The sequence below is a fragment of the Pongo pygmaeus genome, chromosome 17 (genome assembly GCF_028885625.2).
Source record: "Pongo pygmaeus isolate AG05252 chromosome 17, NHGRI_mPonPyg2-v2.0_pri, whole genome shotgun sequence".
In the NCBI taxonomy this organism is placed as follows: Eukaryota; Metazoa; Chordata; class Mammalia; order Primates; family Hominidae; genus Pongo; species Pongo pygmaeus.
The window spans coordinates 78504117-78517628 of NC_072390.2; positions in this window are offsets into that span (position 1 = coordinate 78504117).

Genomic DNA, 13512 nt, shown 5'->3' on the forward strand with positions numbered 1-13512 from the left:
CCACCCTGAAATTGCCAAGGCAAGTTGTGGTAAACCCCAAAGCAGTATTCATAGACGGTCTAATGAGGAATCTCAAATACAAAGAGAAACCTACAACCCAGATCTACCACATGACTGTAGAAAATAATCATATGAAAAAAGGGTATCAGCCTCAACAGAGTTAAGAGGTCAAATGAGATTTTTAAAAATATATAAGTAACATGCTTGATAGCATCCATGAAACAAGAATAGAGAATTATTAAAAATATTCATTTAGAGTTTCTGGAAATAAATTTGATTATTGCAATTAAGTAGATTGAATAATAGAATGAAAATAGCTGAAGAGTTAGCTGGTAGATTGAGCTGTGGAATTGTACAAAATGTTGAATAAAAGGATAAAGGGATCAAAAGTACTTAAAAATGTTGGCCAGGTGTGATGGTTCATGTCTGTAATCCCAGCACTTTGGGAGGCCGAGGCAGGCGGATCGCCTGAGGCCAGGAGTTCGAGACCAGTCTGGGCAACATGGTGAAACCTTGTCTCTATTAAAAATACAAAAATTAGCTGGGCATGGTGGCATGCCTGTAATCCCAGCTACTTGGGAGGCTGAGGCAAGAGAATCACTTGAACCTGGGAGGTGGAGATTGCAATGTGCCTAGATTGCACCACTGCACTCCAGCCTGGGTGACAGAGTGAGACTCTGTCTCAGAAAAAAAAACCAAAAACCAAAAAACAAAAAACTTAAACATGTTAAAATCATGTAAGGTAGTTTAAAGGGTTTCAACATTCATTAAGGGGCATTTCAGGAAAAAAGAACAGAGAGATAACTGAGGAATAGAAATACTCAAAGAAATAAGAAAAACATATACGGAATTGAAAATAGTCATGCATTCTCATTTTGAAAGGGCCCATTCAGAACCCACACTTCCACACTGTGGCAAAATTAGAGATCAATGCAAAAATAATATATTCTAAAAGCCTTTTGTGTTAAAAGGCCAAATTTATAAACTGGAACGAGAATCATATAGAGTTGAGCTTTCTCTTTGTCCTGCAAGAAGACACAGAACAATATTTTGAAGTTCTGGGAGAAAAAAATACTGCAAACTGAAATATTTACTCATAAAAAGTTTTATTCAAGTGTGAGGGCAAGATACATGAGCAAGCACTCTAAGTTTACTATCTGAAAACTTTAACCTAAAGGAATGACCAGAAGTTCTGCTCCAAAAAATTTTTAAAAATGAATTGGCTAAAAAGTATGGAATATGAGTAGCAGTGATGCAAAAAGGAGAGTAAAACATGATTGAAGATTAAATTAGAAATAATAATTTAAGAATTAAAACTTAGATGATCTCACATTGAGAGGTGGAAGTCAGTAGGCTTGAGGAGTGCAAAGGGAATTATAGAGAGAATGGAAGGAAGGAAATAAAACCTCTGGGGTTCTTGTCCTTTTCAGGGGGTGATGGGGAAAATAGTCTAACCCTGGACATTAATTTAAAAATTATGTACAATAATTGTGTTAAACTAAATGATAACCAGTTGAAGATTGAAATAGAATGCATATCTCCAAAACAGCAGAGGGAAAAAGAATGAAAAATACTTGAAAAAAAATCAAAGGAATGTAAAAAAAAAAAAAAAAAAGAAAGCATAGCGTGTATAAAGCATAAAATAAGACAGCAAATAAGTCCAAATATGACCAGTCTCAAGAAATGTGGATGTCTTAAACTGGCCAGTTTAAAGAAAGACTGCATTAAAAAGACAAAGATCTACTTATAGACAATTTATAGGACACTATTCTAAAACAATAAAAACAAGAAGATTAAACTAATGATAGAGAAAAAGAGACACTAGAGAAGTATTAAAAAGAGACATTAGAGAAGTATTAAAAAGAGAAAAGCAGAAATAACAACAATAACATCGAAAAAAATTCTACCCGAAGTCCAAAACAGTAATAAGAACAAAGATAAGTATTTCAGTTTGATAAAAGATGCCATGTGTTAAAACTAAAAAATAATATCACCTAATAGCATAATTCAAAAATACTAGGAGGTATAAGTAAAAGAAGAAATTGAAACATCTACAAAAATAGTGAATAACTTTAACGCACTTTTTCTAGTGATCAATAATTTAAGTAGAAAAAATTACACAGAGAAAAATTAAACTTTTATTTCATTTATTAGAAAACAGAAAATAATTAAAATGTATAAATTGTTTTTTTTCCCCAGAATTTTGAAAAAAGAACAACATGCTTCACAAACCCAAATAAAGGTGAAAATAATAAAGACAAAGGCAGAAATATAGAAAGTGAAAGACAAAAGCTTAAAAAAAGTAGAGTTATGACAAAAAGAATAATGACACTAACCAACAATTTAGGAACAAGAGAGGGGTATATGCTATTTTGTATTTATGGAGGTATACCTTTAGAGTAAATTCTTAGGAAGGCTGCATTGCTGAGCCAAAGTACAATTGCATATGTAATTTTCTTAGCTATTGCTAAATTCTGGTTATAAGGATTACACCATAGCACTCCTATTAGCAATAATATGTATCTGCCTATTTCTTCACATCCACACCCACAGAATGTCATAAAGGCTTTGGGTGTCTGCCAAACTGATAGATAAAAAATACTATAGTAGTATATATTTAATTTAAATTTCTCTTGTTTTGAGTGAATTTATGGGCATGTAATCACATGTTCAGTCATTTATATATCTTTCCCTGTGTTATGTCTGTTCTTTTTTTGACATTTATGTAGGTGCATTTCTTCTTGATTTAAGAGATTTTTATGTGTTAGGAAGACTAACTCTTTGTATTAGAATTAGCATAAACCTTTTCTCGGTTTGTCAGTTCTCTTTGACTTTGCTTATTAACTCTACTTTAAAATTTTTTTATAAGCTGAACATACCAATCTTTTCTTCTATTGCTTCTAAATTTTTAAAATCAGGTTTTCCCCACTTCCAGGTTTTAAGGTATTTACCCATACTTTTTTCAATTACCTGTATAGTTTCATTTAAAAAATTTAGATCTCTGATTCAATTGAAGCTTACTTGGCATGAGATAAATATGAATACTATTTTAATCTTTTTCCAAATGGCTATTCAGTTGGTCCAATACTACTTATTAAAACATCTATCTCTTACCTCCAGCCAGGACTGTGAATTAATCTACTTGGGTTAGTTCTTGAAGGAGACACTCCCTAGTCTTGGGGGTGATAAGCTGTATTAAAAAAAATTATCGGCTGGGCGCGGTGGCTCACGCCTGTAATCCCAGCACTTTGGGAGGCTGAGGCAGGCAGATTAATTGAGGTCAGGAGTTAGAGACCAGTCTGGCCAACGTGGTGAAACCCCGTCTCTACTAAAAATACGAAAATTAGCTGGGCATAGTGGCAGGTGCCTGTTTCCCAGCTACTCGGGACACTGAAACAGGAGAATCACTGGAACGCAGGAGGCAGAGGTTGCAGTGAGCCGAGATCACGCTATTGCACTCCAGCCTGGGTGACAAGAGTAAAACTCCATCTTAAACAACAACAAAGACAACAACATCTATCTTTCCCTTTGGGATCTGAGTTGCCACATTTATCATATACTCAATCTCCATATGCGGTTAGGTCTGTTGATGGATTTACTAGCCTCTTCCTTTGGTCTGTTTATTCATGTACCAACATCAGTGTTTTAATTATGGAAGCTTTGTTGCTTTTCCTTTGCAATGGTTTCCTATTTATTCTTGTTTGTTTATCTTTCCATATGAACTTTAGAATCATATTGTCTTGTTATTTTACTATTTTTTCTCTTTTTAATTTTTCCTTGTGATATTTAGGAAAGTTTGTATTTTTGTTCTAGACATTATTTTTACACAATATTATGACCTAATGGCCTCACGGTACTCTTTTATTTACTTAGGCTTTTATCATTTTTAAGTGATGTCTTTTGACACCCATCTGCTGCCTGAGTAATAATCAACAGATTTATATTCTACCTTCTAATTTCTTTCTAGCATTTCCTTTCACTTTTTTGTCATTTTTTTTTTACTTTGGCAGCCCATATAAAACATAGAACATTTATATATTACTTTCCTACTCTTATTCACGTTTGCTTTAGTCTTAGAGCTATAATAAAATATATTTGTGCTATCAGTCTTTTGCTAAAGTTTCTTCTTCAATCTTTTTTTTTTTTTGGTTACTGGATGAAGCTCATCCTCTGGTAGATTTCTCAAGAAGGGCTAACAAGTACAATATTCCCTAAGTTCTTGACTGTTTAACATAGTTTCTTTATGGTCCTGAAAGACCATTCATGAAAGAATACTTTTTGGCATATAAAATTCTTGGTTTGGATTTGGAATCTCTTTATTGTTCCACTGGTCTGTATATTGTTCTCAAGAAGTCTGATGTTAACTTGCTTTCTTTACTTTATATTGACTTGATTCTCTCTCATTCTCTTTCTCTCTTCTCTCTCCCTCTTTTTCTCTTCTCTGCAGATGTTAAGACTGATTTTCCAGAATATGTCTTAGACTTTATCATTCAGGGTCAATTTTCCTAGTTACATTGTAGGCCATTTCAATATACAGATTTGGGATTCATTTTATTTTTGAAATGTTTTCTCGGATTATAGCTGTAAATATCATTTCTACTCCACTGTTTTATTTCTGTACTTCAGAGACTATGGTTACACATATTTTAGATTTCTTTGCCTGTCTTTATTTCATTCTTTTATGCTTTTACTTTTCTTTATTTTGTTTTTGTTCTCTAGGCTATTTTTATTTCTCTTCTCTATGTTCTTTATTGTACTTTCTCCTGTAGGCAACTGGTAGTCTAGGCCCATTTCTGAGATGATTTTGTTATTTCTATCATTTCTATTTAATTCAGACATATCTCATTACAGTACTTTCTGTGGTTGTTTTGTTATTCATATATATTCTGAGTTTTTAAAATTATGACTTGAAGCATTCTTCATATTCACAATCTCTTTCCAAACAATATTTAGTTCATAAGCTAGTGTTACACTACAGCTTTATTCTCCCTCATGATTGATTTCTTGGGTAGTATCTCCATGAGCTAAAAGTTTTAATTTTCACCGTTTTCTTTGTATAGTAATTTTACATATTTGTTGGGTACTTTTTCTTGTTCATACTGAAATGTGCAGGATTTTTGGACTGAAAAGGACAGGCAACTTTATGAAGGTGAGTTGGGGGCCATACTCTGTTTTCTTGGTGAAACAGTGCCCTCTTCTGTTGGTACAGTGAAGTGCAGTTTTAAAATGGTGTCTTACTGCTATGCTTGTTCATCTGAGTTTTGTGCAGAGAGATTTGAAAGTAGGTGTCCTCCATTATACTGAAGAATAGTTCCATCAGAGGAATAAATATTGGTAAAAAGAGGCCAAACAATTATGCAGAGATTTTTATGATCATCTTTCTAGAAAATCTAAGCAAATAAGCTTATAATTTACCATAAAAGAATGTTCTTCAAGATGGTTTGCTAGATATCCAAATTTTTTTTTCTTATACACCAGTAATAACTATTCACCGACACAATGCCTTATTCAATTCATAGCACTTAATTTCATTTGAGATTATCTTGTTTTTGTTTATTTATTGTTTGTATCACCCCAAAAGAATGTGAATTTAATGAGAGAATGGACCTTTTACATCTACATCTTATTCCATTGCTTTACCTCAGTACCTAAAGCAATATCTGGCAAATAGTAGATGCTCAGGAAATATTTGTTGATTGACTGACTGAATGAATGAATGGAAAACCCAAAGACTGTATTCACAAGAATATCAAAATGATAAAATATCTATAAATAAATTGAACAAATTTATTTTTCTTGTGATGAATAACACAAATATGGAAATATTAAAATGTATACATATAGCTCAATAAATTATCACAAAGTGAGCAACCATGGAACCACCACCCAGATTAAAAAAATAGAACATTACCATTGCTCTAAAATTCCCCCTACATCCCTTTTTAATTGTTACTTTCTTCATCCTCTTCAATATGTAACCAATATGCTAACATGCAGCACTATACTGTTGACCCTCAAACAACACGGGTTTGAGCTGCATGGATCCGCTTGTACTCAGAGTTTTCTCAATAAATATACTGGCAAATATTTTGGGGATTTGGGACAATTTGAAAAAACTTGCAGATTTTTCAAATTGCTGTACAGTCTAGAAATATCAAAAATATTAAGAAAAAGTTAGGTATGTAATGAAGGCATAAAGTATATGTAGGTACTAGCCTATTTTATCATTTACTCCCATAAAATATGTACAAATCTATTATAAAAAATTAAAATGTATCAAAACTTGTGTACACGAACACTTACAGATGGTCATACATGGTGCTATTTGCAGTTAAAAGAAACAGGAACAAAAGTAAAGATGCAGTGTTAAGTCATAATTGCATAAATTAACTGTAGTACATAGTGCATTACTGTAATAATTTTGTAGCCAACTCCTATTGCTATTACAGTGAGCTCGTGTTGCAAGTATCTGTTTGAAGCACAGTGTGAGGACAATGATCTCTGTCTGAGCAGCTCATCTGTCCAGTAAGTTGTGTATGACAACAAAAAGTGATCTCTCACAGTTCTTGTGTATTTTTCATCATGTTTAGTGCAATACCATACAGCTTGAATAACGTCATGGGACCTGTATGAAGTGCCACCAGTGATGCTGAAAGTATGCCCAAGAAACAGAGAAAAGCAATAACATTACAAGAAAAAGTTGAATTCCTTGATATCTACCATAGATTGAGGTCTGCAGTTGCATTTTCCCACCGTTTCAAGATAAATGAACCCAGTATCAGGACCATTGTAAAAAAAGAAAAGGAAATGCGTAAAGCTGTCTTTGCAGCTACACCAGCAGATATGAAAACTGTACACTTTTTGAGAACCAAGTTTTCATTTTATATTGAAAATGCAGCTTTTATATGGGGGCAGAATTACTATAAGAAAGGCACACCTATAGACTCTAATATGATCAGAGAAAAACCAAAGTCATTGTATGACAACTTAAAGCAAGAGGAAGATGCAGAATCTAAAGCTGGAGAATTTAACTTCAGTAAAGGATGGTTTGATTATTTTAGAAAAAGATTTGGCGTAAAAATGTCAAGATAACATTTTTTTATGACCGAGAGGCAGCAAATTCCCAGATGCCATTAAGAAAATATCTACTTGACCATGTTTTTGAAGCATATCAAAGTGCCCTATTCTGGAAATAAAGGCCGTAAATGACATGTATTAGTAAGAAAGAGAAGCAGGCATCAGGACTTAAGGCAGGAAGGGATAAGCTAGTGCTACTCTTTTGTACAAATACAGTTGGGTTTATAATAAAAATTGTCTTTATTGATAGCACTAACCCCCAACACTTGAAGGGAAAAGACAAATACCAGCTTCCAGTCTTTTGGTTGTACAAAAAGAAGGCCTGGAATATGAGAATTCTTTTTCTGGATTGATTCATCAATGCTTTGCCCCTGAAATCAGGAAGTGCTTTGCCAGAAAGGGACCGACTTTTAAATTCTTTTGCTATTGAACAATGCCCCTGGTCACCTAGAACCCCATTAGTTCAACATCAAAGACGTCGAAGTTGTCTCCTTGCCATGAAACACAGCATCTCTAATTCAGCCTCTAAATGATTACACACAGTACTCCATGGAAAGTATTGCCAACGCTATAGAAGAGAACCCCAGTAGAAAGAACACTCTGGAAATGTGGAAGGATTATACCACTGAAGATGCCATCATTGTTACAGAAAAAGCCATGACAGCTGTCAAGCTTGAAACAATAAATTCCTGCTGGAGAAAACTGCATCTAGATGTTATGCACGACTTCAAAGGATTTATGAAAGAACCAATCAAGGAAACTATGAAAAAGATTGTGGATATGGCACACACACACAAAAAGGGTAGGGGATGAAGGATTTCAAGATATGGATTTTGGGGAAATTCAAGAGTAAATAGATTCCACACCACAGGAATGAACAGAAGACAATTTTATGGAGATGAGTGCTTCTGAACCAGCTCCAGATGGTGAGAAAGAAGACATAAAAGAAGCAGTGCCAGAAAACAAATTGACATTAGACAATCTGGCAGAAAGTTTCTGATTACTCAAGGCTGCTTTTAAATTCTTTTTTGACATGGACCCTTTGACGACACAGGCACTGAAACTAAAGCAAATTATGGAAGCAGGATTGGTACCATGTGGAAACATCTTTAGAGAAATGAAAAAGATAAAAAAAAGTCAGAAATGATGATGTATTTCTATAAAGTTGCACCAAGTCTATGCATCTGCTGCTTCCCATTCTGCCTTTTCCACCTCTTCTGTCTCTGCCACTCTTGAAACAGCCCAGCCAACCGCTCCTCTTTCTCCTCCGCCTCAGCTACTCAATGTGAAGATGACGGGAATGGACTTTATTGATGATCCGCTTCCACTTAATGAATAGTAAATATATTTTCTCTTTTTGTATTTTCTTAATAACATTACCTTTTCTCTAGCTTACTTTATTGTAAGAATATGGTATGTAATATATAGAACATACAAAATATGAGCTAATAGACTATGTTATTGGTAAGTTTTCTTGTCAACAGTAGGCTATCGGTAGTTAGGTTTTTGTGGAGTGAAAAATTATACGTTGGTAATCTTTGTCTTTGGTTGTAAACAGGGGTGATTTTTTGCCCTCTTTATGATTCCTTTGTTTTCTACAAGTTTTGTATATCACAAACATGTATTCTTGTAATCAAGGACAAACATTTAATAGCTTTATTAAAATCGTATTGTGAATATTTAATAGCTTTATTAAAATACATATTTAATATATAATATATATTATTTTAATAATATAAATAAAATAAAAATATATATTATTAAAATATTATTTATTAAAGTATTATTGTGTGTGTGTATATATATATATATACACACACACACACACAAGCTGGGCACGGTGACACATGCACGTAGTCCCAGCTATTCAGGAGGTTGAGGTGGAAGGATTGCTGGAAGCCAGGTGCCCAAATCCAGAATCTAACCTGGACAACGTAATGAGACCCCATCTCTAAAAAGAAAATTATAAAAATAAAAAATTATACCTAGATTTTCAACTGTGAGGGGGGTTGTCATCGCTAACCCCCTATTGTTCAGGGGTCAACTGAAGTTTAGTTTTGTCTGCTTTTGTACTTTATATAAAAAGAATCATGCAGTATGATTCTTTGTTCAAAATATTAAGATATTTATCTTTTTTTTTTTTTTTTTTTTTGCCTGTAGCTTTAGTTCATTCATTGTCGTTGCTGTGTAGGATTTCATTGTGTGAACATATCATTATTTATGTGTTATGCTGTTAATGTACATTTGGGTTTCCAGTATTTGGCTATTATGAATGTTGCTATGGGCACATGTCTCTTGGTGCCCATGAGCACATATTTATATTGGGTAAATATCTGGGGTGAAATTATTAGGTCATGGGGTGTATCTATATATATCCAACTTTGGATATACATATCTCCAACTTTGATAGTGTTTTTTGATTAATAAAAGCTTTTAAATTTTGTGTTGTCCAGTTTGTTAATTTTTACTATTATTGTAAATGCTTTTTTGTGTTTCAATTAGCTCTGTGATCCATTTAGAATGGAAATCTGTGTATGGTGTGACGTAGTAGTTAAGATTCCTTTCTCCCCCATGTAATTATCCAATGAACTCAACATAATTTATTAAAGAGACCATTCTTTCTCCACTGCTCTGCAACAAACTTGAACAAAATCAAGGTGCACATGTGCATCAGTATTTTTCTGGGCTTCTGTTCTGATCTATCCTTTGCCAAAAACCATGCTGACAATTAATAATAAATCTTGCTATCTGACAGAGCAGGTATTACCTCTTCTTCCTTCTCTTTCAACAGTGTCATGGCTGTTGTTAGCCCTTGACTATTTCATATAAATTTGGAATCAGCTGGCCAATTTTTTGAAAAATGAACTTCCTGAGATTTTGATTGAGATTGCTGTGATTAATTTTGAGAAAATTGACATCCTTACAATATTGAGTATTTTAAATCACACATAAAATATACCCCTCTGTTTACTCAGTCTTCTTAATTTCTCTAAATTATGTTTAATCTTTTTCTATATGGAGTCTTAAACATCTCTCATATTTACTAGTTATGTGATGCTTTTTTCATTATTTTAAAACAATCGACATAAAATTATATGTATTTATCACGTACAAGGTGTTTTGAAGTATAGAACATTGCATAATGACCAAATCTAGCTAATTAACATAGTATTACCTCACATAGCTTATTATTATTATTATTTTTGAGATGGAGTCTGGCTCTGTCACCCTGGCTGGAGTGCAGTGGTGCTATCTCGGCTCACTGCAACCTCCACCTCTTTGGTTCATGCAATTCTCCTGCCTCAGCCTCCTGAGTAGCTGGGATTACAGGTGCATGCCATCACGTCCAGGTAATTTTTGTATTTTCAGTAGAGACGGGGTTTTGTTATGTTGGCCAGACTGGTCTCTAACTCCTGACCCCAGGTGATCTGTCCGCCTCGGCCTCCCAAAGTGCTGGATTACAGGTATGAGCCACCATGCCCAGCCTCACATAGCTTTTTTATACTCTTTTAAATTATATATTCAAAACATTTCTAACTGCGTGTTGCTAGTATATTAAAAACACTTGAGTTTTTATATTGACCTTGTATTCAGCAATCTTGTAAACTCCCTTTTTAATTCTCATAACATTTGCCTCAATTCCTCTGTGAATGATTCTATTTTTCTTTTTAAATTATCTTACCTTTTAAATAATAATCTAATTCATCAGTTAATTAATTGCTTTATTGCACTTGCCAGGGTCTCTGGTTCAATTTTGAGTGGAAGCAGTGACGGTCAGCATACTTGTTTTGTTTTTCATCACAAAGAGAAAACTGGTTCTCTCTCTCTCCTTTGTCTCTCTCCCCGTGATTTCTTTCTATTAACTATTGAAGGACATGTAAGATGATCATACCACTTGCTCATTATGTAAAGATGAAAACTTTTCCCATTTAACATATTAATTCTAAAGAGTCCTGATCTAAACCCCAAAAGTGTTTTTCATAGGTCTTGATAAACTAATTAAAAATTTTCTCTAAAGAGAATATATGCAAGGTTGCAAATAAATTTTTGGAAAGCAAAAATAATGAGGGCTTGGGCTAGATATCACAATACTTTTGTCATAGGTGAGGCACCCTAGAAGCAGAGCCAAAGACAGGGATTTTTCAGGTAATTTTTGGGGGGAGTGTGACGGGGAGCGTGCTTGTTTGAGAAAAGCAGAACAAGGTAAGGGGAAATGTTAATTAATCATGTGGTTTTTGCTAAAGACTGGCTTCAGTCTAATCTCATGGGGGAGGTCTGGAGGAGAAGTGGCACTATAAAGTTAGTCTTACCCAGGCGGCTGTCTTTTTTTTTTTTTTTTTTGAGGTGGAGTTTCGCTCTTGTTGCCCAGGCTGGAGTGCAATGGCGTGATCTCAGCTCACTCCCAACCCCACCTCCTGGGTTCAAGCGATTCTCTTGCCCCACCCTCCTGAGTAACTGGGATTACAGACATGCGCCACCACGCCTGGCTAATTTTTGTATTTTTAGTAGAGACAGGGTTTCACCATGTTGGTCAGGCTGGTCTTGAACTCTTGACCTTAGGTGATCCACCCTCTTTGGCCTCCTTAAGTGCTGGGATTACAGACGTGAGCCACCGCGCCCAGCCAGGGGCTGTCTTTTTATGCCCTTATGCCAGTGAGTCATGCCTGAGGTGTGCCCTGGCGCGGGGGATGGAGTGGTACCTGGCTTCCCAGGTAGGCAGCTCTCCTTTAGCCGAGAAAAGGGCATCTGTGAATTATAAGGGAAAACAACAACTGGGTAACAGGTGTGCTGGTAGGTTAAGGAAATCTGGTGGGAACATCGGCAGCATCCACCATGAGATTATATGCCTGGAGAAGAAAAATATGACAAGTCAGTATCAGTAACAGACACACAGAGGTTGGAACAAAACTGTGAGCTATGGAACAGGGTTGGGAACCTATCAATACTCTGCTTCAGGGGATAACTATTTCTTCTCCTTACTTGTTAGCATAGAAATCATTTTTTAAATGGTTCTTAATCATCAACGTATATTCCACCTCTGGGGCAGTTTTGATCCTAGAAAGAAGAAACGGATAAAACAGAACAGGGAGGAGTCCTGTGATAAGAGGTTGGGAAGGCATTGAAAATTAGGTTTAGAGAGAATAAGGATGAGAATCTGTCACCAGATGGAGGTGCTTGAGTGTTAAACAAGAGCAGTTCCTGGTGTGAGTGGGCTACTATAAGAGAGGGAAGGTGAAGGTCCGAGAAGTGAGAGGCGCTGGCAACAGGAATGGTGAAGTGGTACAGGGTGGCGGTAGCAGCTGGGGTGGACAGGAAGACCATATGCAGAGTCCCAGAGGGACCCCTGATTGGGGACAGAGCAGCACAGCATGATGGTCTAAGTTTCCAAAGGGGAGCATTGAAGGTGACTGAAGGAAGAAAGACTTGGAAGAAGAGGGAGTGTGAGGGAGAATAGGAATGGTGACTTTGCTTTCCCAAGATACGAGCGGCCGTTCCCAGAAAAGACTATGGGATGTAGTAGTCCTCAGGACATGCCAGGTTTCCCGGTGAAAGCAGGTGGTAGAGAAAAAGCTTTAGCAAAAAGCAGAAGGCCTGTGGAAATGGCTGGGCAATAGAACAGGAAGTCTAGGGGCCACAGACAAAGAAATAAGAAGATATAAACTGATAGGAATATTAAAACATAAAGCGTTATGGCCGACTCAGAGATTTTATGCCATTTAAAAAAACTAACATTTCCATTTCACTGGCATCCAGGGTTAACTAAGTGTTAATTCTTTCTAAACCTTACTCAATTTGCAAGATTCTCAGTGCCTATTAAAAAGCAAATCAATTAAATGTGGCTTTGAGTTTGCTTAAAGAGTAGCAATCAAAATATTTTGAAAAAAGAAAATTGTGAGTATGGAGATTGGAACACACATGACCCATATGCCCTTCGAGCCTGCGTATCTAGGGAGGTGTTCCTCTAGGCAGAAGGAAGAGCTAAGACGTCCTTCTAGGAGCTGCTGCCCAGCAACGATGGCAAATCTCCACGCCCTTTACTGAAGATTAAAGCTAAGACTAATCCAAGCACAGTTTCTTTTAATGAACTGGTAGGGCCAGTAGAAATGCTCCAGGGTTGGCAGGAAAAACTGGAATCTGGGGGTGTAATTTCCTATTGAGTTTTTTTGGTAGTGTTGTTTTCCTGAAATCAGTGAGGGTATTGAGTGCTTATGAATTATTGGCATTAGACACAGTACCTGGTACATAATAGACTTGATAAATGTTTATTGAATGAATTAAAATGAGATATTTTACAATTAATGGATGGAATACTTGAGACTAATAGGGGTGTGTGTGTGTGTGTGTGTGTGTGTGTGCGTGCATGCTCGCTTGTGTGTGGCTGCCTACCCAAACTTCTCTTGTTCCTTTTTCTTGTTCTTTTGTAGCAAGATAGTT